Here is a 6,563-nt window from a genome sequence, read left to right as displayed (position 1 = left end):
TCCCCACATTGTAAATCCCTTCTGGCCTACTCTAACACATACACAAAAATAAATATTATAATCCGTAAATGTTTATTCGTCATATTGCCGAGAATCCGCGTAAAGAAATGCATTTCCCGTGTGAGCGGCGGAGGTGTTGTGCGACCCACTCATCTCCAGGGCCACAGCAAGAGCAACAGTCGTTATGTTTATCAATAGTATGGTCAAGGGTGAGCATCCTTGCAGAGTTGTGCAAACAGTGCATTACACTTCAGCCCTCACGACGCTTGCCTTCAATATGACGTATCTTGTAAAGAGGTACTTAAGTGAGGACGTAGATGTACTTGAAAGAGATAATTTACTGAGGACATAGATGTACTTGAAAGAGGTAATTTAGTGAGGACATAGATGTACTTGAAAGAGGTAATTTAGTGAGGACATAGATGTACTTGAAAGAGGTAATTTAGTGAGGACATAGATGTACTTGAAAGAGGAATATTAACACTTCGGGTATATGGATACTACCTCTAATACCCGGGGGAGTATAGTAGCCGTTCTTGGGGACACGTGTGTCTCTAGAGGACACGTGTGTTTCAGGCACACGTGTGTGTCTGTGTGTGTGTGTAATCACCTAATTGTGCTTCCGGGGGTTGAGCTCTGGCTGTTTGGTCCCGCCTCTCAACCGTCAATCAACAGGTGTACAGGTTCCTGGGCTTATTAGGCTCTATCATATCTACACTTGAATTATGGAAACTGGGAAACTGTGTGTGTGTGTGTGTGTGTGTGTGTGTGTGTGTGTGTGTGTGTGTGTGTGAATTCTGCATCAATGTACACAAAATGGGATACGCATCACATTCCATTTTCTATGAATAACGTAAACTATTATTTCAGGTGTCGGGGACAGTAAGCCTGTTTTTAGACCTATCCGGGTCACGCAAAGCCTATGCCTTTTTCCTAGGATACAACCCACAACACTGGCCTAAACGAACAGTAGCGTGAGATGAAAGGAAAAATTGCACAACCGTTTCCATCCTATCCTTCGTGACAGTAACAGCTCCATAGACGGCAAAATATACCTATACCCTGAGATGATTTCGGGGCTTAGCGTCCCCCGCGGCCCGGTCCTCGACCAGACCTTCTCCTACCGTATTGATTAGTGGCAAAAATAGACATTTTGATAATAAGAAAGTCATACCATCTTCAAGGTTTCACAACCACCTGTTTTTCGACGTGTTTGGCGTTCCACGTTCTCTGTAAATATCTATCTACACTTGTCCTCTATGTTCCTATCCTGCTAATTACTTCAGTCATCTTTCGTACGAATTGAGTTTATTTTTGGTTGGGAAATTCCGCTTCGTTCACAAGCCTCTTTTCCGCCTTTATGACGGGAATATATATATATATATATATATATATATATATATATATATATATATATATATATATATATATATATATATATATATATATATATATATATATAATGTGAGAAAGCTACATGAACGCGCAAGCCATATATCACTAAGAACTCTTTGACCCGGCCAGGATTCGAACCCATGCCGTCCAGGATCACCCCTAAACGTACACAGTACCGTGACCACCAATGACGATCATTGGTGCGGTGGTCACGGTACTGTGTACGTTTAGGGGTGAGCCTGGACGGCATGGGTTCGAATCCTGGCCGGGTCAAAGAGTTCTTAGTGATATATATATATATATATATATATATATATATATATATATATATATATATATATATATATATATACATATATATATATATATATATATATAATATCGTACCTAGTAGCCAGAACGCACTTCTCGACCTACTATGCAAGGTCCGATTTGCCTAATAGGCCGAGTGATTTTCTTTATTTTCAATAAATGGTTTCCTTTTTGCTTATTTTTAAATATTATTATTATATTATATTAACATAAATTATTGACTTAATTCTGTTAGTTTAGGTTCGGTTAAGATAGGTTAGGTTAGGTTAGGTAGGGTTGGTAAGGTCCGGTCATATATCTACGTTAGTTTTAACTCAAATTTAAAAAATATTAAGTCATACATAATGAAATGGATGGCTTTATCATTTCATAAGAAAAAAATATTGAAAAATGTATAATTCAGGAAAACTTGGCTTATTAGGCAAATCGGGCCTTGCATAGTAGGCCGAGTACGACGTTCTGGCTACTAGATACAACATATATATGATACTGAGATATACAACGTCTACAGTGGGCATATATATATAGGACTTACAGATATACACCGGCCTCCTTTAGGCACACATTAGGCTTACATACAGGTATATAAACAAACACCTGAGTGTATATATATGCCACCAACATACAGAGACACGTATAACACATGATCGCCACGAGGTCACATATATTCCAGCATGCAGAGAGCTGTCAACCTTACTTTTTTCCAGCAGTTACCTCGCCTTGACCACTCAGGTTATTGGTGTTGGCCATTTTAACGTCTTTGTTGCAAAGTGTGACTTAATTAGTGTATATAAAGTGCGTTGGAATCTTGAAGTGTTTAGCTGTCACAAGTAGTTTACACGTACTAGAGTATGTAACGCCGTTCAGGCGAGTACGTAAGGTAGTTCAGGAGAGTACGTAACGTCGTCCAGGAGAGTACGTAACGTCGTTCAGGAGAGTACGTAACGTCGTTCAGGAGAGTACGTAAAGCCGTTCAGGAGAGTACAACCGTCAAGATCTGTTATTTAGTAAAGTCAAACTATCTAACAAAGTTCCATTATATAGAAAAGTACTCTATAGTAACTTTATCTAGTAAAGCTATGAAGTGCCAATTTTTAGTAAAGTTCCATTATTTAGTAAAGTTCCATTATCTAGCAAAGTTTTAATAACTATTAAAGTTTTAATAACTAGTAAAGTTTCCTTTTATAGTAAAGCTCCACGATCTAGTCAAGTTAGATTATCTAATGAAGCTAGAGTATCTAGTAAAGTTAATTATCTACTTAAGTAAAAGTATCTGGCAAAGCTCAATTGTCTAGTAAAGTGCAATTATCTAGAAGAACTACCTAGACAATCTCCTTTATTGAGTAAAGTTAAATTATCTAAGAAAGTTCTATGTTCTAGTTAAATGAGTAAAACTAAATTATTTAGTAAAGTCCCATGAACTAGCAAAGTAAAAAATTTCTAGTACAACAAAATTATCATGTAAAGTGTCATTATAAAGTAAAAAGTAATATTCTAGTAAAGAATAAAGACTTATCCAATAAAGTCAAATTATCTAGTAAAGCTTCATTATCTAGTAAAAGTTCCACTATATAGTAAACTTCCTCTATCTAGTAAAGTTCCACTATCTAGTAAAGTTTCAACATCAAGCAAAGTATAATAATTTAGTAAAGTTTAATTATCTAGTAAAGTTAAATTACCTAGAAAATTTTCATTGTCTAGAAACCTTTCATTTTCTAGAAAAGTTCCATTATCTAACAAAGTTATTTAGAAAAGTTCCATTATCTAACAAAGTTATCTAGAAAAGTTCCATTATCTAACAAAGTTATCTAGAAAAGTTCCATTATCTAACAAAGTTATCTAGAAAAGTTCCATTATCTAACAAAGTTATCTAGAAAAGTTCCGTTATCTAACAAAGTTATCTAGAAAAGTTCCATTATCTAACAAAGTTATCTAGAAAAGTTCCATTATCTAACAAAGTTATCTAGAAAAGTTCCATTATCTAACAAAGTTATCTAGAAAAGTTCCATTATCTAACAAAGTTATCTAGAAAAGTTCCATTATCTAACAAAGTTATCTAGAAAAGTTCCATTTTCTAGTGAAGTTCCAGTATCAGGTAAAGTTCCACTATCGATTAAAGTTCCAATTTTTTGTAATGGTCAATTATTTAGTAAAGTTTTTGTAAAGATAAAACATGTATGTTCTCTATTGAGTTAATTAACATCCACGAGACTGATGAAGAGTCAGGCCATTGGAGGCGTGTACTCACCTAGTTGTGCTTGGGGTGGGGTTGAGCTCTGGCTCTTTGGCCCCGCCTCATGTGGTGATGAGTGAAAGAGTGTATATCATGGGCGATGTGAATATCGTGATGAATATATCGACACGAAATTGCAACACGAAACTGGTTCGAAATTTCTCATTCGTTTCCCTGTTTGTTTTTCTGATTTTTTTTCAATTAATCTCTTCACATAACTAATCGTAACTTATCATTTGAACTAATAATTTCATGTTTTTATTGTCTTGCTTTTATTTTAATTGTTGAAACTTCATTCTAGTATGTATAAGGATTTGTAATGAAAGTGACACGTATAACACATGATCGCCAGAGAACCAGAGAACCACTCCCTGCAGGCGTGGTTCAGGAACAGGCACTCACGCTAATTACACCACGGGAAGTAAATACAGACACACACGCTAGTCTCTACACCAAGGGGAGCTAAATACACACACACACACTAATCCCTACACCAAGGGGAGCTAAACACAGACACACGCTAATCTCTACACCAAGGGGAGCTAAACTCATACACACGCTAACTACTAAGCTACGGAGAGCCAAAGAGATATCTTCCAAAGGTGTGCTGGCCACGGTAGGCTCCGGAAGAGACCTCAGACGCCCACTGCCCCAGCGACGGGGGTCAACAGATAAAAACGGTCACAGAACAGGAGCTGGTCCTGTATAAAAAGTGGTCAGTGGGAGGCGAATAATGTCGCGTTCATCCTTCTCTTGTAACTACTATGACGTAAGGCAAATTAACCCATTCTGAAGATCAAAGGGTGCAAATGGGTCCTGCCTCGTATGGGTCAATATGGCTCTATACTGTATACAGAAATTGCGTGTATAAGAATACAACTCCATAGGGATTCTAACCACTATTATCTTCTACCTGGAGTCTTGTTTGCTTATTTAACTGCATGTTATCGCGATAAAAGTCGCCGTAAACACATCAATCTTATCAAAATTGTCAACAATCTTGTTAAAAAAACTGGGGACAATACAGGAAAACTTCAGCAAGATTCACCTGCGCCCTCCCAACTTAAAAAAAAAAAGTAGGATATAAAAAAATAATGTTGCTGAACTGACCTGCCTCACCTGCTTCACCTGAAATACCACTTATCTATTAAAGGTTTTTTATGTGATCATAAATTATTAGATACAGTTTTTCTTGATATAACTCGATTTTAGATTTAATTTGCTGTTTCCTGTAGTCACACATCTGCAATTTCCTATGTCATAGAACACTGCTGAGATCCGCCTCTTCTAATTTAGCTAACTGTAGGACAAATGTTTGTAAAAACAGACGTAAATATTCTTTCTTGTGTTGTGTATTTTATGATTTCCTTGTAGGTTAACTTAAAACTTCTCATTTTCAGTTTATGTAAAGAAAACGTCAATGCAACGCAAGAGCAGTTTCATATGCCAGAAAACTATTTCTTATTTGCCATTGACAATACCGAGGTGGCTGGGTTACCCGATCCTCCAGAAGCCTTTGAAAAGGCTGAACATCTAAAGCAGTTCACAGCATTTCTGAAGACCGAAGTCCTCATTCCACTGTCTAGACATTCTTCAGTCAGTGGGGCGAGGCAGCGAGCTGCTGGAGTCCTTCCTTTCTCCTTTTCGACCTACTAACTGTACGGAGTCGGTCGTGTGGGGCTGCTTCTTGGCAACATAGGACCTACTAACTGTATGGAATCAGTCGTGTGACGCTGCTTATCATGGTATAGATATTATACATTATTCACTCATTCACAAAAAATTAATGAGATTAATGTTTGTCATTTACGAAGAAAATATGAAAATAAATCCATCCTTGTTTAATCCAACTAGTATCAATTATTTGTCCCATTTTCGTCTCTGTCGCAGTCGACTCACAACCAAAAGGTCCCGGGTTAGATTCCCCAGGCAAGACGAGGCGTTTGGGCAAAGTTTCCTTTCACCTGCTACCACTCTTCTCCTATCGGTATACCCGTGAACCAGCCATCTATTACAGGTTGAATCCCATAGACTTAGACCATTCCGCATGGAAATAAGTATTCGGCAGAACAGACCTATCTGAATACACAGAAAACATCATTTAGATCCTTCTATGGAAGAATTTCAAATTTCTTGAGTTGTAATTTCTTGAGAATTTCTTGTTAATTGATATTAACAACTGAGAAGTAATTTCATTAGGAAGCAATTGAATAATCTTGAGACATGTCTTGACACTATTTTTCAGCCGTCACTGTCTTGGTTAGATGTGGTTGTGAGTTTTGTGATCACAACAAAATTGACAACAATTTCTCAGAATGGAGAAACTTCTTGAAAACATCGAGACGCTGTGAAATGCGTAGTGACATCGTGGGGGCGGCATAAAGATATCATGAGAGGCATAACAATACCATAAGAGGCATGACAACACCATGAGAGGCATAACAACACCATAAGAGGCATGACAACATCATGAGAGGCATGACAACACCATAAGAGGCATGACAACATCATGAGAGGCATGACAACATCATGAGAGGCATGACAACACCATGAGAGGCATCACAATACCATGAGAGGCATGACAACACCACGAGAGGCATGACAACACCACGAGAGGCATGAC

The sequence above is a fragment of the Procambarus clarkii genome, chromosome 48 (assembly GCF_040958095.1).
Source record: "Procambarus clarkii isolate CNS0578487 chromosome 48, FALCON_Pclarkii_2.0, whole genome shotgun sequence".
Classification (NCBI taxonomy): domain Eukaryota; kingdom Metazoa; phylum Arthropoda; class Malacostraca; order Decapoda; family Cambaridae; genus Procambarus; species Procambarus clarkii.
The sequence above is the reverse complement of the archived record's forward strand: the minus strand, read 5'-3'. Positions refer to the sequence as shown.